Source organism: Eschrichtius robustus, chromosome X, assembly GCF_028021215.1.
Source record: "Eschrichtius robustus isolate mEscRob2 chromosome X, mEscRob2.pri, whole genome shotgun sequence".
In the NCBI taxonomy this organism is placed as follows: Eukaryota; Metazoa; Chordata; class Mammalia; order Artiodactyla; family Eschrichtiidae; genus Eschrichtius; species Eschrichtius robustus.
Window position 1 is genome coordinate 33,115,284 of NC_090845.1, and position 24,717 is coordinate 33,140,000.

Below are 24,717 nucleotides of genomic sequence, written 5' to 3' on the forward strand. Positions count from 1 at the left end.
TGGTGAAATTGTATGTAAATTGTGAGGATTAGGCTGATTTAAAGAAATCATATCTTCTTGCCCTCCAAAAATAAGATTTTAAGTAAAAAAGGTTTGGAGCCAAACTCTCTGGGTTTCCATCCTGGGATTCCCAGTAACTATTTGTGTGACCTTGGAGAGGTTACATACCCTTTGAAATCTGCCTCATAGGGTTACTGTCATTTAACTATGCAAAGTCCATAGGACAGTATCCAGCACAAAGTAAGCGCTCAGTGAATGCTTGCTGTTCTCAGTTGTTGGTCCTGACTTTGCCACCTAATTATGACATTGATCAGATAATTTAAATTTTATATGATTTTTTCCAACCTTAAAAATGTTGTGATGACATGGATCCCTATGGTATTTCAGGCTTCTGACACCCTAAAGTCTATAAAGACATGGAACAATTTTTTTTACACTCTCTTAGGAGACATGCTTTGCAATATTGATTCAGAAAAGGTTTCTAAAAGAAGCATCTGCACCCTGAAATTATAGGTTTGTCTAATAGAGGAATTTTTTTTCTCATTTGACAGAAGTGTTAAGATGGTTTGCACTTTTTCACCTTAAATAAACCAAGTTTCGCCAAAGAGGTAGACTAAAAAAACTTCTAATTTGATCAAAATCTATTGTTTTGACAGTTTGCCAGCAGCACACTTCTTTTTGGTACAGTTTTGCTTTCATTACTGGTAAATCATGTAAAGTTGTTTTTCAAGATTGATAAAAGCCTCCTGATTTGTTTAATGTAGTGCAATTTATTAGGTTTACAAGTTTCCCTTGATGCATACTATTAAGGGCATCAAACTCAGGAGCTTTTATCAGATCAGCACTTTTGCCCTAGGTACCTCATCTCCCCCTTTATTTAATGATGCTGTCCTTGATAATGTAGTGATGCTCAACAAGCTGGAGGCTGTAGGTATCAGGTAGTAGAGTACTGACAGATATTTGGCAGAATTATTTGTTTTTCCTATTAAATATGTCTACCTCAATGTGATTTATAGTGCAACAAATTAGAATCTAATAGTGAAATGCCTGAGCACTTAAGAGTTATAGCAATCAGTTACTGTATAGAATTGTGGTGGAAGGTCCATTCTACTTGAAAATTCTATCAAGGGATCTTTCACTTCCTACAATAAGCAAGAGACCTACTTCAAGAGTTCAGCCAACTTGAAATTCATACATAGAAATTATACAGTTTTCTGCAATAATAAAAGACAATCACTACTTTCACATCTCTTAGAAAGATGCATCAAGATTCATCTCTAATGGAATTTCCTGTCATATTTCTGGATTCTCCCTATGAAAATTCCTGATGATTGATTACATGTTTAATAAACAATATACATTACAGCTGTCATGTTCTTGCTAAAACTTGATTTCCCCTCTGGTCATTGTGTGAGTGTGATTATGCTTCTTGTCGGTATTTCCTTGAAAGTTGTTTTACGCAAAGACAGCCAAGCTCTTGAGCCTAATTCATTCACGGGCCTGCAGCCAATATGAGCGCTTGGTGTACTGCTGGATGCCATTGCTCGCTTTCCTCCCTGAAGACGAAAACTCCACATGGTTGCTCACCCTCAGGACTCCAGGAGGCTCTCTGAGTCTGAAATCAAGGCTCTCTGACTACTAGGATTTTGTATTTATCTTCTTTGAGATGTTCCTATCTTTCCTGTGCTCTGAGGAAATATCCTTCACCTTGGGGTGGTGTTCCTTTAGTAGTGGAGTCATGCAGAAGAGTAGAGACTTCCCTTCCCTCCTGAGGCTTCCATTATTTATCTTGTCAAAGGGAGAGCGTAGAGGTATTTCTACTGTTTGACTATGTGACAGTAAAACTGCAATTCAAACTCAGCTCTCTCATCTTCAGAAAATGGAGAATCCATCTTAATTAGTAAATCATTCAGAAACTACTTACTGAGTACCCACTGTATACATTTGATTTTTCTAGAAGCTAAACCTTCCAGTGAAATTTCAGTCCAGGAGGGGATATAACTAAAAGCACATGGAAGCAGTTATATGTGTGTGTGTTCATGTATGTGTGTATAATATGGTTTAAACTTATTTGATATAAATAATTTATAAAGTCCTTTTATATACTTTCATTTGATGAAATTTGGTCTTTCAGCTCCTCCTGCCCTCCTGCCCTCCTGCCCATGACTCTTTTCTTTAACACTGAATTTTGGCAAAGCAGAGAATCTAGGTCCTTGTGGCTGATGCCTGCTCTCTCCTTTGATACCAGGGGCAATGCCCTCTACCCACCTGGCTGCAGCTTACCTGCTGTAGCTAGTGTGGCTCCTGAGTTGTTCTCTCTTGCCTTGGTCAGGTCTTGTTGGTTCTCCCTGGCTGAATTGACCTCATCAGAGCTGGGACTGGCCGTATACCCATAAGGGTTAAGCTGTGATATCCTTACAGTCCCTGTCCTGACTTTGGAGATCAGTCCCGGCCTCTGCTTAAGGGATCACCTCTCACTGCCTTCATGAACCACACACGAGACCAACCGGCCCTCAAGAAAATGCCCCAACCATACAAGGACTGAAAGTGGCTTGGAGAGATAAACTTGAGAACCTCATTCTGGTGAAAATTGATGCACAATACCTCTGCCCATTAAAATACCCATGAAATATATCTAGAGCCCCAAATTGATGACAGCATCTTAAGACAAAGATCAGAGAAGACATTGAAATAAGATCAAAGTACAGTTTCACTAACTGCGTCTCCAAGGGGAATGAATTGAGAAACACATTAAAAAAAATATAGAACAAGAGAGATGACCCTAAGATGGTATTAACCTAATTCCAGAATTCCACGCTGCAGTGGCCAGAGTAATATGCCTGTTTCTCTACCACAAGGAAACTAAATCCTGAAGCAATCATAGCCCTCTCCTCTCCCTCCTTCTTTCATCTGTCACCTATTCTAAATTTAATCAAAATGGTACAATAGGAAAAGGTCAATTAAGGTGATGTCAGCAAGATGGAGGCCCCAGTACTTGTCTCCTCCACAAAAGCAACGAAAACAATGAATAAACAAGCACAAACTAACAAAAATAGCTCTGGGAAAGGCTCTGGACTACAATGAAGAAACAGCAGAAACACTGCAGGGCTAAAAACCAAGGATAGCCACATAGAAAAGCATAGGACACATTTTGCCTCTGTCACCCCATCCCCCAGTCCCGAGCAGCTCAATGCCAAGAGGGATCCCTTTGGAGGGATTTCATTCTACAGGGAAAAGAAGAGTAGGAGAAGCCCAGAAAGCCTCACCACTGTGGAAATTTGCAGCCTTTGCTACCAAGGACCACCCTCATAGTCTTCACCAGTGCTGATTCCAGCTGATGGAGCTGCTCAGGGTGTGGCTTCTACATCTCCTCCCCAGGGTGGGAGTGATACCTGTGGTGATCCTGTCCCTGGGGGGCTCCAGTTGCTTCTGTGCCCCTGCTCTCTGGGATTGGGATGCCGCAGCACCTCACCATTTAAGGGACCAAAGTTGCCACTGCTCTGTGCACCACCGCCAAGTCCCAAGTCGTAGCTTTGACCTGCCATTACTAGGTCCGTGCTGCTGCTGCTCTGCACACCCCTGGGTCCTAAGCCACGACTTTGACTTCTCATCCCAGGGGCTGCACTGTTGCTGTTCTGCACCCTGCCCCTAGGTGCTAAGGCAAGACTTTACCCGCCATCACTGTCCACTCTGCTGCTGCTCTGCACACTGCCCCGCCCCAGGGTCTAAATTGTGGCTTTGTCCCAACAGCCCTGTAACTGAACTTTTGCTGTTCCACGCATGCCCCCTGAGGCTGGAGTCAGGACTTAGACTCACCATCCCCAGGGTGTGCTGCTACTGCAACCAGCACCCTAACAGACATATACAGATCATTCCATCTACAGCAGCAGAACACACATTTTTTTCAAGTGCACATGGAACGTTCTGCAGGGTAGATCATATGTTAGGTTATAAAACAAGTCTCAATAAATTTTTAAAAATTAAAATCACAGAAAATGTCTTTTCTGGCCACAATGGAATGACACTAGCAACCAGAAACAAAAGAAAAACTGGAAAATTCATAAATGTGTGGAAATTAAGCAATACATTTAAGCAATCAAAGGATCAAAAACCTTACAAGTGAAACTAGAAAATACTTTGAGATAAATAAAAATAAAAACACAGCATCCTAAAACATATGGGATAGAGTGAAAGCAGTCCTGGGAGGGAAATTCATAGCTGCAAACACCTACGTTAAAAAAGAAAAAAGACCTAAAATCAGTAACCCAAGTTTACTTTGTAAGGACCTATTCTCTCTTTATTCTGAAATTACACATCCTAATATGCAGTTCAGAACAAAGTGTAGAGTAACTAGAAATGATCTTTTTCATATAAATATGTTTGGTTGCCTAAGAAGCAGCATTGTAAGCAAGGAAAGACATAGGGAAAGTTTGGGAGTAGTATAAGATACAGAGTGTAATATTTTAGATACTTCATTTTTTTCAAGAAAGAATTGCAAATTGCATCTGAATCATTTGCTGATGTGTGGAACTTGAAAATCGAAGTAGGAGAAGATCCAGCTTCTCTGAAGCATACTCTCACTAAGTGTCTGACTTCCTCACTAAATATCCCACTTCTGGACGTTTCACATTGACCCAGGTGGCATGTATATCATCCTGATCTTCAGGTTTGGGTCTTAGAAACTGAAATTGCCCAAGTGTGAAATCAGTGAGCCAAAGCTTTTCATCTCAGTTGAGAAAATCAGGGAATGAATGGTTCTCTACTGATTCAAGGTTAAGAAAACTAAACAAAACAAAACAAATATGGAACCAACACAGGGAATCCAATACAAAAGATACTGCAGCTTAAGGAATAAGAAACAATGCATAGAAAAATTTGGAAAATAGTGTACCTCTGAAGATGTTTTTCTATAAGAAACAAAAAATAAGGATTCTGACTTTTTGTTCTGAAATATATGCAGGAGGATGTATCTTCTATGAAATAGAATGGGCAGGTGCCTTAATGAAAAAAAATTAGTACAAAAAGCTGGACCTACAATGCTACATAATGTATTTTTCCATTTACATGACATGCTAGAAAAGAAAAAGCTAAGGGGACTGAAAAAAGACAGGTAGTTGCCCATTTTGTGGGGTGGGAAGAGGGTTTGAGTACAAATGAGCATAACAAGTGAAATTTTGAGGTGATGGAACTGTTCTGTGTTGTGAACACACAACTCTAATCATTTGTCCAAACTCATGTAACTATATACCACAAAGGATGAATTTTCATATGTAAATTAAAAATAATTAGGATATTATGGGAAACCAAAATGGAGTAGACTATGACAATGAATCTCTATGTATTATAAATGAGTGCTCTGACCACAGTGAATGAGATGGTGAAGAAATAAGCTGTACCACATAACTTTAAAAAACATTATTTTAACTGGTTACTGTAAGACTAAAGACCAAAAAATTGGTACACAAACTCTGTACTCTAATTTACAAATTTAAGTATGTAGGTTAGCAATTCTGAAATGACCCTACGTGTATACCAGGTTTGAACAAATAAGTAAATATGTTCCAGCCAATTAGAGTCAATTTCTCAGTCAAAAAGAGGGGAGATGAAGCTAGAATGAACCATGTGCTACTGAATTAGAGGTAAAGGTATCATTTTGAACTCACATATACATAGATAGATAAGTAGATAGATAGATAGATGGAAATGAATAGAGATATGTGTGTATATATGGGTTTCTGTGCAAACACGTATGGCCCAGCTTTATCCATTGAGAGAAGATAGAAGCAGTGACAACTTGGTAGCAATGAGCATACCTAGTTCCCAGGTCTTTGCTTCTAAATGCCATTCTTTTTTTTTTTTTAATTGAAGTATAGTTGATTTACAATGTTGTGTTAGTTTCAAGTGTACAGCAAAGTAATTCAGTTATATATATATATATAATATTTACAGATACATATTATATATATATTCTTTTCAGATTCTTTTCCATTATAGGTTATTACAAGATATTGAGTAGAGTTCCCTGTGCTATACTGTAGGTCTTTGTTTTTTACCTATTTTATATATAGTAGTGTGTATATGTTAATCCCAAACTCCTAAATGCCATTCTTTAATAACAGGAATGAGGGCTCCTTGGATCCCTGATCTAGGGCTGGTCTAGGGCTGGGAATGGAAAACGCAAGTCAAGCATAGAGCTTCTGGGGGTATTAGAGGGATGGGAAGTGCTAAACAACTAGATTGGGAGCATGGCAAAAGGACAAGAGGAATCAATTAAAAAGAGTTCCCAGTGGCCAAATCTAGAACAGTTGGTCACAAAATAAATAATGGGTGTTAGACTCTTAACTCTGTGATGGTTAGACTCTTAACTCTGTGATGGTTAGTTTTATGTGTCAAAGTCATAAAAGACAAGGAAATACTGAGGAACTATCTATCATCACAGATCGGAAGAGACTTGGGAAACAGAACTAAATGTAATCAGTGTGGTATTCAACATTAGATCCTGAAACAGAAAAAAGGACATTAGTGGAAAGAGTGGTGAATATGCACAAGGTGCAGTTTATTTAGATGTAATTTAATGTCTTTTGTTAATTTCTTACTTTTGACAATCATGTTATGGTTGTGTGGGATGTTATCATTGGGGGAAAGTGGGTGAAGGGTGTATGAGAGTTCTCTGTACTATTTTTGTAACTTCTCTGTAAGCCTAAAATTACTGCAGATAAAAACCTGAAAAAGTAACATGTACAATCTATGAGAATTTCAAAACATCTCTTGAAAAATTCTATTCAAATGAAGCCAAATCTGAGAATTCTGATTTCAGCCTCTCTTCTTCAGGGTAAATCATTTCATTTCTTTAAACTTTCTTTACTTTAGACATATCATTCATCTTTGTTTTTGTGGTCTGCATTCTCTTCAGATACTCATCTCTCTTAAGCTTTGGTGAAGCAGTATCCTGATTGACATAGGCCAAAGCATGCCATATTAGCATCAATATTCACTTCACTTTGACCCAGGCTGGGGCTGTGTGAGCCTGTCTTGAAATACTAATGAGAGGGATGTTGAAGGAAAAAGCCTCAGAGTTCTAAAGTTCACATAAATGTAAACTGCACTAGAAAGGTTATAAGAAAAATAAAATTTAAGCCTGGACAGACTAGACTAAACTGTTAAAAGTATGAATTATAATTAAAATTGTTGTTTATAAATTATTTATTTTTTAAAATTTATTTTTTTAATTAGTAAAGTTGAATTTAAAGTCAAAAGTAAACTTTCTAAACATTTAAAATTTTACATCTAATCCCCAATTACTTGCAAAAACTATCAGTAAAGATATTACTCATTTAAAAAGATACTACTCATTTAAAATTGAATTTACACAATAGATACTGAAGGGATGACTACCTTGATGCAAAATCTGAAACTGTAAGAAAATTTTATATTTTAATATACTGTAAGTAGAAAGAGTTCTACCTTCTAGTTGGGTGCTGTGGTTAGCTGTATACATGCCTTTAGCTAAGTCACTTCAGCCTCTCCAAGACAGCTCCACGATGGTCACATAGGGACCTGCCACCTGTCATTGTACAATTCCAGCAAGGGCTGTTCACAAATTCACTTCAGAGTCTGTGGAATAGCACCCTTGGATTTGTACAAAAGAGTTCCTGGAGTGCAATTATTTGTCCTTTTAGATGAATAAATCAAGTTTCTGGGAGCTTCAAAAATGAATGGAAAAATGAGAAGGTGGCAGCTTGGATTCTAGAATTTGATAGGAAGGAGAATTTCTGGACAGGGGTCACAGTTCTGATTAGGGAAGACCATTCCTGGCCTGCCATGGATCTGCTGATTATCTTGATATCTTTCGTATGGCTATTTTTTAATTGGGGTAGAATATATATACAGCAAAATGCCCTAATGTGAAATATACAGCTCAACATACTGTCTTTGAGATTCACCCTTATTGTTGCATATAGCAATGTTTTTATGTGGCTGAATAGAATTTCAGTAAAGAAATATGCCACTCTGTTTATTCATTCCACCCCTGATGAGCTTTTAACTGAATTGTTTAAAGAAGCAGTTGTAACTGAACTAAGGCAATTTGGTGATTCTCAAATAATAGGTTGTCGTGGTAGATCTGGGTAGTCTCCAGCAGTTAGAGACAAGAAAATGTCTCTAGGTCTCTGCTCTCAGGATCTCACTGCCGGTGATCTACGTCATACCATATTTATGAGAAAGTAGTCATCGCTTTGTCTTTTTAGGCATTTCAGTAAACATTTTGCTTCAAATCTTTATGCAAGGCAGATATGGCACTATTCAGAATTCTCCGAAGTGGCTCCACACAAGATTCAGACATAACCAGAGACCTGGGGCTCCACTTGTAAAGGTCATGGCCTCTCTAGACCTCTTATCCCAATTCATGCAAAGGCAGAAATAGAGACAACATTTCTAGCCAATCCACATATGTTGAAACCACTCAGGTCAGCAATTAAGATCAGTCCTTACATTATACTAATTAACAAACCATCTGGTGCTGATCAGAGATAAAGATAGTTGAAGGGCACTGGCAGAGCCTGAAACTTCTGAATACAAACTGTGAAATCCTAAGTAACAAGGCCCAGTAGCGAATGCTCTTGATTTAGGGGCTTCAAATGCTCACTGATGATCTCCAGGGTACAGATTGAAAGGCAACACACATATATATATATTACATAACATAATATTTAATATTAACATACATATTACATAATATAATATATATTATATATATTACATTATATATATATATATTACACAAACCACATTTAAAACATTTTAAAGAAAATTGCAGACAATATTAGAAATTTTCTTATGAACACCCGAGTCTAACTTGTCAAACAGATCTAATCTCTACATGAAGGAGTTCGCTCAGGGAGGCTCCTCTTCTTGACAGATTGGTGAATGTCTCTGGCTGTTCAGTTGGTTGACTCTGTCCTAGCTTCTCAGCCTCAGGCCACCTCTGAGGTTTGACTCTCTTTAAAAAGTAAAGGGTGGAAGCTAGTGAGCAAATCGTAAACTGTTATTATAACATATTGTTGAATTAGACATTTAACTCTGAAAATAATGGGAGCATGTGCTGTATTCATTAGCTCTACCACAACACTCAGTGGCTTTAACAGAAATTTTTATTTTACTGGATCTGCAGTTGGATCGGATGAGTCAAATAACTGAGACACAATCTAGGCTGGGCTGACTCAGCTCTACTCATGTCTCATTCGGGGCCCAGGTTGAAGGCGCACCACCTGGCGAAAGCTCTTCTCATGCTGATGCTTGAGGTGCAAGAGGGCAAGAAGAAACACAAGAGGCCTTGTAGGGCCACCTCCACCTACATACCGTAAGCCAGAGCAAGCCTGCGGACCAAGCAGAAAGTCAAAGGTCAGGGAGGCGCACTCTGCCCACGATGAGGCCACTGTAAGGCAGTAGGTACAAGGAGGGCTGCAACATTTGAGTCTGTCCTTCAGCTACCATAGTCTCCCCACGAAACAAAACACACCCCTACCCATCACTGAGTTAAATATTTCCCTTTTCATTTTACCTATTAAAACATTATTGACAAAGAAGGAAGAGGTTTTGTTTTATATATATACTTTTTGTGTACAAGCCTCCTACAAATATCAGTAACTGATGTTGATCCATTTTATAAAAATGTATCCATTCATTTGATAATCAAATAGTGAGCACCTACTATATACAGATCATTGAGTGAAGCAATATGAGAAATACAAAGATGGTTCAGATGTAGATTCTTTTTCAATGATCTTGGGGGTTTGGGGCTTCAGGAAGGAAGCTTGGGGTTGGAGTAGCATCAAGTACTAAAATAGAATAGGGTGGTTAAAACAATTAGTTTTGGACTCAGGCAGACCTAGATTTGAGTCTCAGCCCCAACATTTCAGGCAAGCTAGTTTCCTTCTCTTTTAGTTCTACCCATTGACAAATAGACAAAACAAGATCACATACATTATAGATGGAGGATTGAAAATATATAATTTATGCCTGGCATCTATAAATATCCAATTAATAGCTAGCATAGGGCATTAGGTTACTTTGATCAGATTGGACACCACCTCCCTGCCAGGGAGCTCTAAATGCATCTCCTCCTCCATTCTGTCATCTCAACACTCCTGTGCTAATTTCTGTTTAACAGCTGGCTTTGGGGACAATTTTGTAATAACAGGGTGTAAAACCCAAACCATGGGAAGTTAAATCTTTCCATGGATTCGTTCTGTACTGAAACCAATTATAAACTATTCTCAATCACTTTCCCTAAAGCAATGATAAGGTAAATCCGGACTGGAACAGAACCAGGAAACCTGGATAGAATACTTATGTCACCAAACTGACCCTGTGTCATGTGATTCACAGCACAGTCCAGTTGGTTGTAAGACCATAGAGTTGATTTTCTGACAAGCAGTTGATTTTCTAGAATTTCACTGACTGAGAAAACACATTCTCAATATCAATCAACTAGGAGACATGATAGCTCCAAGATGAAACAAAGCAAATAAGCAAGCAGCTCATGTGATTTTAGGCTGAGTTTGTGTAAGCATTACTCCCTCTCTACACTGGAGTTTGGCCCCTAGTGAACCCTCTGGGGTCAATGGTCTGTCCCTGCTTGTCCCACCCTGTGAAGGGAGTAGGAGGCGGGAGCAATGAAGCAGTTACTTACAAGGATGATGGAGGAGTTGGGATGGAAAAAAAGAAAAAAAGCCGGGTGGAAAAGTCTTGGTAATTGGGCAGGATGAGCAGGAAAGTGAATGATGAGAGTGGTAGATAATGTTATAGATGATCGAGGTGAGGTTCAAAGGAGCAAAGGTGTTGTTGTTGTTGTTTATTCAAATGTAAGATTTTTTCTTCTCCAAGGATTGATATCCAGATCATTTAAAAAAATTGTGACTGAGAAATAGTTTAACAACTTGACTTGTTCTGGGGATCTAATATACAGCAATGGTGATGATAGTTAACAATACTGTTATGTATACTCGTAATTTGCTAAAAGGATAGCTCCTAAATTAAATCTTCTTAACACACACAAACACACAAATGATAACTATATGAGTTGATAAATGTTACTAGCTTGATTGTGGTGATTGTTTCACAATGTATACGTATATCAAAACAACAAGCATATACCTTAAATAAATATAATTTTTATATGTCAATGATATCTCAACAAAACTGGTAAAAAAAAATATATGGCCTGTAGGAAAATGGCTTTCAGAGGAAACGTCAGTGAATCTGGAAAGGTGGGCTGGAGACTGGAGGACTTTGTGTAACGTGTTCAAAGATGTGTATGATCACAAATACATACATGTGGTCAAAACAAAAAAAGGAGGGGGTGAAAAATGACAGTGTTCTGAGTTAGGATTCCTGCTCTAGAAAGGAGTGAAGGCTGCTTCTGAAACTAAGCGTAGCTGATCCGAGAGAAATTATTCTCCAAATGTTTGTGTACATATCTATAAGAAATTAATAACTTTTTTTATAGCAAGGGATTTATAGTTTTCTTTTGGACATATAAAATGAAAATATCTGTATTATCAGATAAAATTTACTTATGTAAGTGACCCCTATTTAGCATTAGGGACTCAAAAGGTTTAGCAAGGGACGCACCTTCTGTCAAAGATTCAGGAACAGAGCTACTTCCTGGCATAGTGGAAAGTTCCATGGAAGTTAGTCTCCTACCCTGGCCCAAATATGGATCAAAGTGAACGGGAAAAGGGCTTTCACTACTGTGTAGGAACATGGCATTTCTCTTTTCATTTTTTTAAATGGACAAAAAAGAGCATCCTTGTGATTTCTACCCAGTAAATCTTTTGGTTGTTACTGTTAAATTGGATGGCAAATACTCATGAAAGAAGCTGAGGACTGGAAAACATTCCTGAAGAGGATTCACTCTGTGCAAGGTGGGCTTTATGAGGAGCAAGCAACTCTTGGCCGTAACTTTGTACTCTTTTATTGGTCCCCCCAAAGCCACAGAGTCTCCCTGAGTGCTACATCTGTAGACTTCTTAGGAGCTGGCCTGGACATATTCCATTGGACATAAGCTTTTTACTTCTGCATTCCCCAGGTCCTCTCCAAAGTTAAAGAAGGGATGTCCCTTTCCTTGATAAAGATGATTTCTACTGAGAGAGTCACTAACTATTTGTGTTTTTAAACTTAGTAGATTGCATCAATTGATTAGTTGAACCAATGGGTTGGAATTATCAAAGACAATGGCATTTCAGGAAAAGTAACTGACTGTGATAGAACTAGTCTTAGACAACTGGAAAGTGTAAATTTAGAAAGTGTAAATTCAGTCCTTTCTTCACTTTCTTTCTTGCTTTCTCTTCTCAAATCTCAAGTCCCAAGACCTGGCCTTCCAGAAAAACTCTATGCTCTCAACTCATAATTTTTCCCTTCACCCTCCTCACCCATCCCAATTCTCAATGCATTTGTGCCTGTTTCTCACTGACTTTTATAGAGAAAACCTTCCTGATGTACTAAATGACAGTGTGTTTATTGTGTATCAAAAAAGGCTTTCAAATTAAGGTTAAACTGTGGGATAAGGGGTTGGGGGTAGGACTTCATGAGATTGTATCCTTCAAGTCAGAATTTCTCAAACAGTAGCATGCATCAGAATCACCTGTAGGACTGGCTTACAACACAGATTCCTGGGCTCCACCTCCAGATTTTCTGATTCATTAAGTCTCAGGTAGGGACTGAGATTCTGCATTGCGAAAAAGCTCCAAGGTGATGCCGTTGCTGCTGATGATCCAGGAACCGCACCTTGAGACCCACTGCTTTAAACAATCTGAGTGACTGCCTAATTTTTCTAGACATCCAAATGCCATCATGAGCAGGACGCTGGCACATTCTACCCAAACATCTTGCTCAAAATTTGGGATTCTATATCTCTATTCATTCAACAGTAGAGAGTCATAAGCTACTCTTAGGAGAAAAATACAGGATTTGGAATAAGATTTGTATGTTGTGTGCTCTGCCACTGGCTGGAAATTTCTTTAAAATCTCCGAGCCTCCCTTTCATACTATAAAAAGTAGAACAGTAATAGATAACTAATGAGAACCTACTATATAGCACAGAGAACTCTACTTAATTCTCTGTGGTGACTTAAATGGGAAGGAAATCCAAAAAAGAGGGGACATATGTACATGTATAGCTGATTCACTGTGCTGTAAAGTAGAAACTAACACAGCATTGTAAAGCAACTATACTCCAATAAAAATTAATTTAAGAAAAAGCAGAACAATAAATCCAGTCTTTCAAGTTCATTGTGGGGCTCAAAACACAAAAATATGTGAAGATGCTTGGTAAGTTATCAAGTGCTCTACGAATGGTACAATTGTTCTAAAGAAAGTGGCTTCTCTGAGGTAGCTATTAAAAATGAAATGATGTAGGACCAAACCCTGTTTTCTGAACACCAGAGCTACCTGTGTTCCCTGTGTCACTAACAAAGCTAGTTTCCTCAAAACCTTTATGTCATAGGCAAAAAGAAATACTGTACTAAGTTTTGACATAAGGCTTTTTATGCTCTGGAGAGTCTCACACACAATGCAGATCTTTTTAGAACAAAGGGAAACTCTCTGGCATCCTACACGTTCCAGGAGGGGCCCTAGACCCCGCCATGGAAGATCCATAAGAAAAACACCTGTACAATCTTTCTTAGAGTCGATATATTCAGAAAGCATCAGGATAGAGCTGCATGAACATGATTCATTGAATGTATCCCATTCCATCGTTTACTCCTCATCCTTCACATGGCACTTAATAATTAGGGGGAAAATATCTCCTGTGAATACAGCACACTCTGCCAAGCATTCCATTTGTTAGACTCAAATCTCATTCTTAAAATCTCTATGCTGCCCCCTCCCCTAGCGCCTGAAAATATGCAGCTCTCAAAGGATACAGTCCCAGATCCTGGAACAGCTGGGAGGAGCCATTATTGTGTCCCCGTAACAATTCTCACACCCAGAGCTAAGACAGGAACAGATGGTGTCTGCAGGGGACCATTCTAACCCCTTGAAGTCATTCCTTGCTGGCAGCAACCCTTGAAGAAGGCATAAGAGCTGCATATCAGGGGCTGGCCTTTTTTTTTTTTCCTCAGCTGGTGAGGTCCCTAACACTCAGAATTTTTCTTTCCCTAACATAAGAGCAAGTGAACACTCAGGTGCTGAATAAAGAGATACAGGATTCCATACAGAGCTGCAAAGAACTGAGGTGGGGTAGTGAACTCAACTCATGTGATGCCATGGCTTCACCCACCTGTTGACACACCAAATGAGATTGTACGTCCCAACATGCATAGGGAAAGCTCAGAAAATAAGGGAGGAAGTGGGAGAGGAGAAAGCTACAATTTCGCTTCTTGTATATTTCCTCATCAGAACCTCACCTTGCCCTCTGGGATTCTCTCTTTCAGAGGGGGCAACCCAAAGCGTCCAGGGTCAAACAGTGATGGGTGTCCAAGATTACAGTCACCCTAGATAGTTCTGTGAGGTCAGCAGAGTTGGGGGGGGTGGGATGGGGTCCACTATCCCTCCCAGCTTTTCTTTATGGACACTTTTTTCTCCCTCCTGAAGTTCTAAAGTGATTTAGATTTTTCCTCTCTACTCCTGCCACCACCCTCCTGTTTTCTGCAGATTCATCTGTGAATATTTTCTGATTATAACATGGCCTTAGAAGGTATGTTGGGAATGCAAGAGTAAGAGATATGATTTCTTTTCACCTTTAGTTCATTCATTAAGTCAACAAATAGTTTGTGTGCATCTACTATGTAAAAGCCATTCTTCCAGATACTAGGCATGTATCACTGAACAAAACAGAAAAAAAATTACTCCTGTCCTCTCAGAGTTTCTATTCTAGTGGACTTATAATCTGAAATTAAATCCAATCCTCAAATCGTTCTTTTACACTGAAGTATAAGAGTGAAATGTGTTTATTTTCAAGAGGAATAAATCCTGAGAGGGCCAGTATTTCTCAAAGTGCCTTTTAAGGATCACCTCCATCAGAGTCTCTTAACATGCTTGTCAAAACAAACATTAATGGGCTCCACAGCAGGCCCTCTCAGTTAAACTCTAGAGGGTGGGGTGCAGTAACTTGAACATTCTTAGCATGAATGTCCCCTAACCTTTGAGAGGATCTGTCAAACTAAAGGGATTACGTTCAAATAGTGCAGGAGATTCAGTTCTTTTGTTCAAGTTAAAGTTTGAGATCTGCTGCGCAAAAGAGATAAGCTCACGTGGTGGAGTTTCAGGCACCACCAGCTACAGCAATGTTTCCTAAACTTCCTGATAAAATCATCCAGAGGCACCTGTTAATATTGGAGTTTCCCAGACTCATTTCACACAGATTCAGATCTAGTGGATGTGAGGTGGGGCCCACAGGTGATTCTTGGGTTAACAGTACAGTTTAGGAAATACAGAGCTTCAGGATAAAAGAGCAAATCAGGGACATCAGACCGATTCCGTGCTCAGGGAAAAATACCCAAGAGTGATATATTAGTCACTTTTATTTTTTCCTCCATTTAGTGACTGCCCTTCTAACATGGATTTGCCCTTTTTGCTTTTCCATTTTCTTTCTCTGCTGGATATGTCTTTAAAGCTCAGCTGTGTGAGCCCTGAGCTTGAAGGAACAAGCTTTTATCACAAGACTCGTCAATGTTTATACCTATTACCCTGGCCAGTCGTCCCCCCCCTGCCCCCCCCCCAAGATCATTAGATCTTCAAGGGTGGGGACTAATCTTGTCAACCCAGTACCCATCTAGGGTGTCTCCTCAGTAGGTACTCAATAAATATTTACTCAATAGTAGCCTGGTTAATAGTATTCTGAAGGATTAGAAGGTATTTGGATCTAATTTAGACCACACTTTGCAATCCTCCCATGGTCTTGCAGTCAGTTTTTCGCTCTTCAGTAAATGAAGCACCAAGCATCAGTTTCTTTGCAGATCACCCTGGTGTCTCCTCTCCTCCCCCCTCTCCAAGGACAACAGCAGAATAGAGCAATGTGGACTGATGAACAGAGATCAGAGCTGCACTTGAAAGAGATTACACCTTTTGATTTCTTTTTTGGCTGCTGACATCAAGCTGGGTAACTTCACCGTTGCTGTGGCATTTTGGCATTAGATAAAAGTACACTATTTAAAGCAAATGCATTTTTTTGGAATTTTTTGACATTTGAATAAAATCTAATTACCATCTTTTTTTCATTTTTATCAGTATGGCCCATTGAGGTTTAAAACCAAAAAACAGATCATTTGTGGGAAAGATATATGATTAAAGATGGATTAAAATATGTTAAGTAGGTTTAAAGAAAGGAAATACCAAAGAAATGTGGTGTGAATATATCCTCTTTGAAAATCGCTCTGTATGTCTCTTCTGAGCAGAAACTGTGGCTGAGCATAGTGAGCCGAGAGGCAGCTCAGATAAGAAGACAAGAGCAAAGACAGTTTGCAAGATGGGGAAGTGGAAAGAGAACAGGCTTTAGAGGCAGCTAAACCCAGGAAAGGATCCAGATTCTTACACAAAATGACCACATGATGCTGGGCAAGTCTCCAACCTCTTGAATAATAGCAAAATGTCCCTAAAGGGATTTTAAAAAAGATTCATTGGAATAAATACGAACAAGACTTGGCAACCTAAGTTTCCTCCCTCTTCACTGATGTGATGTCAGATATCATGAGTTGTAAACTTGTCAATTGGCACAGAAAATACAGCTAATATGGGCCATTAACACTGATTTCAGCTAAGCAAGGTAAACAAATCCCTATCTCAGTTGAAACTAGTTCATCTATTAAAGTTATCATACGTGTTAAAACAAAAAGCAGAACCGAAGAAACGAGGAAAAAAATTATATCACACAGGAGATTTTAAAATAGGTTCTTTGCCATTTCATTTTGAACTGAAGTTTAATTTGCATTTATCGCACTATTATGTCATTTGGAAACTAGGTCGACATTTCAATAAATTTTGCGTAGCTGTAAAGTAGGATTTCTTACATAGACTTTGAAGAGTCTATTAATCACTACTCTGTGCCTTTGGGGTAAAAACTTCCCTACCTTTTTTCACACAGAAAAATCATTAATATTACCAACTACACAGTTTATTTAGATCTAGTGATGGCAACAAAATATTGCTAAATCCTAGACTTCAGCCCCAAATCCAATTTGATGCTTAGTTTATGTTAGTAGATGGGGGCAATAAATAGTCAAGAAGTTGTTCAAAACCACACAGGAAATCTGTTTCAGTCCAATCATCTATTCCTGAATTTGTTATTTGGCCAAAAAAAAAAAAAAGAGAGAACATAATTCTACCCAGTTTTCTCCATTTCTGTCTTCCCCAATACAGTGATAACACATAGCATGGACAGAGGTGAGTACTGATTTGCAAAGATGAATGCTGAGGTGCTATGGGATGTAGACTTCGAAGAATTCACATGAATGCAGGGTGTTCCTAACATAAATTCAATGAATGTTCAGCTCTAGTCTCTCTTTGGTAACAGATATATATTCCATCTTCACGTGTAAAACAGATTTTAAACAAGATTAACTGATTCATTATGAAGATCATTCATTCTTCTGAAAAGAGATCTCGTCCTTCTGAAAGCAGCATGTACAAATATGAAGTTAAGGCATGTATCAGTTAAGAAAAAAATATGTTAAAACATCCTACGTGCCATTGAAAAGTAAAATCTTCCAGAAATTGGCCACATTAGAAATTACCTAGTTTGTATATGAAACATAAGAGCTAATTTAGATGAAAGACTGACATCAACAGATGCAAAAGTATCTCTATATTCAGAATGTGATTTCTAACTTGATAATGAAGCAGTGTATCTGCCCTTTATGCTACAAGGAAATTTGAAGCATGTCCTTGCTGAGGAAAGTGACAAAGGAAAGAAGGTAGAGACCTTTCAGCTAAATCTTTGCTTGATGTTATACTCTATTAAAAAGTAAAAATAAAGTATTTTCTTATTTGTTAATACTTTATAATGATAAGCACAGAGTTGTTAAGAACTAAAAATACTATCAGGGACCAAGTGGGCTTTTTTTGGGCTGCTTTCTTGTATGTGAATCTTCTATAATTAGGTAGGAGAGTGAGAGGGTCTTAAACGTGCCAGTTGCCCCATAGGCAAGGGGCAAATAATTAAGAATTCTAACCCTTGAGCCAGAAATCAGAAAATAGATTGGAGACTTCTTAATAAACAACTGTTTTAAGGATGGTACACCTATTTCTTACTCTCAATTTCCTCCAACTCTGAATTTATTGTATGTCTTACCAAGGCAGATCTGGCTGTTGTTGATGGTGGCGGGCCAGGTTCTCTGGCTCTTTGGGGAGGCTCTGTGCTCATTACGTTGCTGCCTCTACTACCTCCTTACACAGATGATGAACCTGTATAAAGCTCTAACTGGGTAAACCCTAAATTCAATCCAGTAAAAAACGACAGTGGCTGACTTGGTGGTTATCTGACCTCGTGGTCTCTGACCCTGTCACCCCAGATCCCTCAGGCAGAGAAATGGGTTAATTTCCCTCCCTCCTCCAGAAAGTGGCCGATGTGTGACTCCATGTGGCACACCCCAGCTTCGACTTGGAAGCCAGAAAAAACCCTGGGAGGAAATTCATAAAACCACGGACAATAAGATAATTATGTCATAACATTCTTCCTCTTTTCTTTCTTTTCTTGTTCCTATCAGTGCAGAATGAGGAATTTGTAGAAGTGACGGGCCTGGCCATTTGGAGTGTTACAGCATGTGAGGTAGCATGTAGGATTTACGGTTTATTGATTTTACATGGGTGCTCCTGAAGGCAGGTGCCAGCTGTCACATCCCGTCCTCTGGCCCAGCAAAGTAGAAAAGGTGCCCAATTAGAGGGAAAGTTCACTTGGAGCAATCTGGGCACATTCATGAGTGACCGATGCCACAGCCACCTGTTGGGAAGCAGTTTTCCATGGACCACTCACGTTTCTGCCTGTCTTTGAGCAGAGGCACTGAGAGTTTTGCCCTGGACTCTCTTTTCAAGGATGTTTGTATAAGCAAATGGCCTTGGATGACAGAGAAAGTGTCTCATACCTTGGTCAGAAGGCAGATTTGTTAGCTCTCCAGGACCATAAAGATAATGTCTTCCTTGGGGCAAAGCTTAGGCAGATTTGTTGGCAGTCCTCTGTAAAGGATTCTGGTTCCTCAGCTATGACACAGACCTACTGTGTGTGCACCATCCTCTGGGTCCCTCCATATCAATCCAGTGGGACTTGGGGGACAAGGGGAACCAACGCAACTATGAAGTTCATGCTGCCTGCTGTGCAGGGGGTAATAAAGTCCTTTGTCTCTGACCCAGAAGTAGTTTATCTTCTGCCAACATCCATGAAAATACGGCAGACTAACTTGTCAGCCTGTAAGTAGGGTAAAATCTCACCACTGTGCCCCCCCACCAAATATCTTCCCTATGGGTTGCTCTTGAAATATTCTGCAATCTGTCTTTTAAAAACTAGTTCAAGGATATTCACCCCAAATGCAGCAGGGTGAACATTTCTTAATCCTCCTCCAGATTGAGATAGGTTCACTAATTTTGAGTTTTTGCTGCTCGATCAGCCTTTAGATAAACTGGACGTGTTGTTCATCCTGCCAGCATCTTTTCCACATTGCCCATGATATAACCATGAGATTTCATCAGGATTCCTGATGAAATTAAGGTATACTATGTCTATACATTCCCTCTGATCTGTCAGTCTAGATAGCTGAGGAATGATTATCTCTTATAATCTAATGCCACCTCCTGTTAGCACTTCTTTTATAGCTATATGTATACATGAACTCAGTGTACTCATGGCCCCCCAATACCCACAGAAGAATGATTCTAAGTTTATTATTTTAAATAGATGATTTCAATTATATAGACATGTTTTTGTTTTCCTAGTTCCTTTGTTTCTGATTTGTTTTCCTAGTTCCTTTGTTTCTGATTTGTGTGTGTGTGTGTGTGTTCACACGAGTGTGTGTAAAGGAGCTTGAAACATCTTAGATAGGAACCTAATGGATCATATACATTAAGGTAACAGACAAGAGGTAGATGCTCCTGTTAACTTTGACACAGGTAGTTTGGATGACCTTGGTCAAGTCATTTAATCTCTGAGGGCCTCTGTCTGCTCACATGAACAGGTTGGATTAAATTATTTTACCAGAAGCTCTAAAAGTATATGAAACTATAATATTTACCTTTGTTGCTAAATATAATCAGTACTGTATTGAGAATTCTTCAGAAACAGGATTCTAGATCATATCTGGTAGTTAAAATCTTCCCATAGGCAATGACTAGGCAATGACGATGATCACCCAAGGCAAAAGATTCTGAAAAGTAGCCATAGACTCATATATGACATAGGATTTCCCTAGCTTCATCATGGATATTAGATTCTAATCTTTAAGTACTTTCCTGTATTATCTGATTACCTCTAACAGATGATGTAAGATATTTATTTGGTTATGACGTATTTCCTTGGAGAGTGGAACACTGTATTCTTCCATATCATTGATTAAAATAAATGATAACATAAGGGTTGCATCAGGAGCTAAGTATTTTTGTAGAGAGATTGCATTCAGCTTCTTTCGTCATACATGAAAAATTATTATACCCAGGGGGAGCCTAGGCAGATCTGTACAAGTTTTGCTTTAATGCTTTTTTTGCGGTACTAAGCTTCTGTGATGTCCCCAAATCCCCTCCCATTTAGGCTGTATTGTGACCCCAGCACTGTGTCAAAAGATCACCTATCTTTACACCTACTGCTCAAAATGTGTTGTCTTTTCCAAGGATTCTTATTGTTCAAGATTCACTGATGACCAAAGTGACTGTTGATGAGGTAACTAAAGTTGAAGATGGAATTAAGATTGCTAATCAGCTGACTTTAAAATAGGGAGATTATCCTGGTGAGGCCAATGTAGTCACAGGCGTCCTTAAAAGTGGAAGAAGGAGGCAGAGAGGTCAGTTCTGTGATGTGAGAAAGACTTGGCTGGTCTTTGTGGGCCTTGAAGCTGGAGGAAGGATACAATAAGCCAAGGAATGCAGTGGCCTCTAGAAACTGGAAGAGGCAAGGAAGTAGATTCTCCCCTATAAACTCCAGAAGGAAATGCACCCATGCTAACACCCTATTTCAGTCCAGTGAGATTTTTGTTGGACTGTCAACCTACAGGACTGTAAGATAATAAATCTGGTTGTTTTGAGCCACTAAGTTTGTAATAATTCATTACAGTAGCAATAGAAAACTAAAACAGCATCTTTTCTCACTTCATCTGGTTAATGTTTGTGTATTTTAATGTGAAGTACTATCCTGGACTCCCCTCCCATCCCCACTGCATGCAATCACGATGCCTTGACCTCCTCTGGCCAAGGGAGAACATGTGACCTAAGACAGGCCCATCAGAGCCTCTCTCCCTAAAATTTAAAACTTGACCAAAGAAACAGAAGGATAGAAAGTAGCAACGTTGCATTTACCCTTATAGACATTGTTCCTGTTCCCCAGCTCCCCACAGCTGCCCAGTTTTGCCCTTCTGAGTCCAAGTTTGAGTACAATTTATTCAATATTTTTACCTATACCATGTTCTTCCAACAAATATCCTTTGCACTGAATATTCTTTTGGTTGAATCTGTAACGCTTGAATTGACAAACAGTCCCAAGTAATTTATTTGTATTTTCATTTATTCATTCATTTTCATTCAACTTCTATTATATGCCAGACAGTCTTCTTGAGACAAGAAGACAACTCAAAGGAGTAATTCCTGTGGTGGAAATTTCAAATACTAGATTCTATATTTTGAGTAAGGGAGGAAGGAAAGTTTACAACACGTAGGTGGTTATGTCTCAGGTGCTTGTATAGAAATTGAGTTACTGGAACGAATATAAAGAGCAAGGCATCAGCCCCTAGAACAGTACCTGAAGCACAGTGAACACACAACTGTTTGTTCAATGAATGGATCAAGATATGGTATTAAAATTTAGGACATGGTGATAGGCATAATTAAGGCAAGGCAAAAGAAAAAAAGCTCAAAGCCAATAAAAAAAATGATTAAACTGTGTATAAAGTAGGATTTACCAACCATTTCTCTTTGATCTGAGAAGATTTCAGGAAGAACAGGGAGGAGTGAAAGAAGCAGAAATGCGGGAGATGAATTTATTGAAGCGCTAGTAAGAAGAAGTGCAGGTTTCCCGCGTTATCCAAAAGTAGAGTGTTCCTATGAAAATTTTCATAAACCAAAAGGTGTTAAGTGAAGAAGCAATTATAATAGGACACATCTTGCTAAGGATGCACAAAATAAATCAAGATAAAGCACAGATGCTCCCAGACACAGTTGAAGCTGTGGAGGCTTGATGCTGAGATGGCGAGTGCAGTTCCTGGGAAGGAGCTTGGCAGGGCCGCTCTTGCTGCTCTGGGTGTGCGCTGCCTCTATAATGGATCCCTGCAAAACTAACGGTGAATGCTGTTTTTGCTGTTGGCCTTTTTTCATAGAAGCAAAAATCATCTTCGGATATCTTTGGGCTAGTGAAAAAACAGGTACTGATGTAGGTCTTTTGTAAAAGCGAAGTGGCATAAAGCGAACTTTTGAAAAGCAGGGTATACCTGTACTCAGTGATTACGGATTTTACTGAAATGTGGCCCAAAGCATCCATGGCATTCTCAGCCTTCTTGAAGAAAATAACAAAATAATTTTTAAAACTGGGGAGTTTTTGCCTGGACTACAGAATCCACATATACAAAATAAAAACTTTCCCTCAGCTTTTTATTTTGGAAAAATGTCAAATGCATGGAAAAGTTGCAAAAATAATAAAATAAACACACATGTATTTTTTACCTAGATTGTTAATATCTTGCCCAATTTCTGCCTCTCTCTGTCTCTGCCTATATACACACACACACACACACACAAACACACACTATATATATATATTTATATGTGTGTGTATATATATATATATATATATATATATATATATATATATATACGCACACACACTGAGTATATGCATAGGTTTCTAAAAAATGAAAATATGTAACATATTGTCATTTTATGTCTGATATCTTCATTTTTTTGGCTAAAACATTTGTGAGGAATCATGAAACCTCATGCATAAGTATTTTAACATATATCTCTTAAAGGCAAAGTGATTCTCTCATACAACCACAGAAAAAAATCTCACTCTGAAATTTTAGCACTCATAAGATACTCTTGTCTAATATTGAGAGAGTTATCAGACAGTGATGTCACCAAGATGGCAAAATTGTAGGTCCCCCACTTGTATCTCCCTATAGCAACAATAATTTGGCAGCTATCCACAAACAAAAGTACCACTCTGAGAGCTTTGGGATCCAGGTAGGAGGTTGCAAAACCCTGGTGGAGCCCAGGGCCAAAAAGGGTGATTTTGAGAAGGCAGGCAAAAAATGAAAAGTCAACCTATGGCATGGGAGAAAATATTTTCACACCATACATATGATAAGGGATTTATATCCAAAATATATAAAGAACTCATATAACCCAATACCAAACCAAACCAAACAAAACAAAACAATCTTATTAAAAGATGGAGAAAGGCCTCAAACAGACATTTTTCCAAATACATACAAATGGCAACAGGTGCGTAAAAAGGTGATCGCCTTCACTAATCATCAGGAAAATACAAATCAAAACTACAATGAAATATCACCCCACACCTTTTAGGATGGCCATTCTCAAAAACAGAAGGAATAACAAATGTTGGTGAGGATGTGGAGAAAAGGGAACTCTTATCTACTCTTGGTAGGAATGTAAATTGGTGCAACCACTAAAGAAAACAGTATGGAGGTTCCTCAAAAAATTAAAAATAGAGCTACCATATGATCTAGTAATCCCAATTCTGGATTTATATCTGAAGTAAATGAAATCAGTATCGTGAAGAAATATCTGTGTTCCCATGTTCATTGTGGCATTATTCACAATAGCCAAGATATGGAAATAATCTAAATATTCTTCCACAGATGAATGGATAAATAAAATATGATATATATGGAATATTATTTAATGATCAAAGGAAGGAAAATTTGCCATTTACGACAACATAGATGAATCTGCAGGGCACTATGCTAAGTGGAATAAGTCAGACAGGAAAAGAAAAGAAAACCCAAATACTGTATGGTATCACTTATATATGGAATTAAAAAAAAGAGCCAATTTCATTGAAACAGAGAATAGAATGGTGGTTACCTAGGGCTGAAGGGAGGGGGAAATGCAGAGATGTAGGCCAAAGGGTACAAAATTTCAGGTATTAGAAGAATAATTTCTGAGTATATAATGTACAGCATGGTGAGTGTAGTTTAAAATATAGTATTGTATGTGTACTTGAAAGTTTCTAAGAGTAGATCTTAAGCATTCTTACCACATACAAAAAGAAAAAAAAAGAGTTAACTGTGTGAGGTAATGGATGTGTCAGTTATCTTGTTCTTGGTAATCATTCAGCAATATATATGTATATCAGGTAATCATGTTGTACGCTTTAAATATATACAATTATATTTGTCCATTGTTCCTCAATAAAATTGGGGGAAAAATTACCAAAGGAACTTAAATAGACAGTTTTCCAAAGAAGATATACAAATGGCCAAGAAGCACATGAATACATGGTCAACATCACTAATCATCTGGGAAAGGCAAATCAAAACCACAGTGAGATATCACCTCACACCTGTT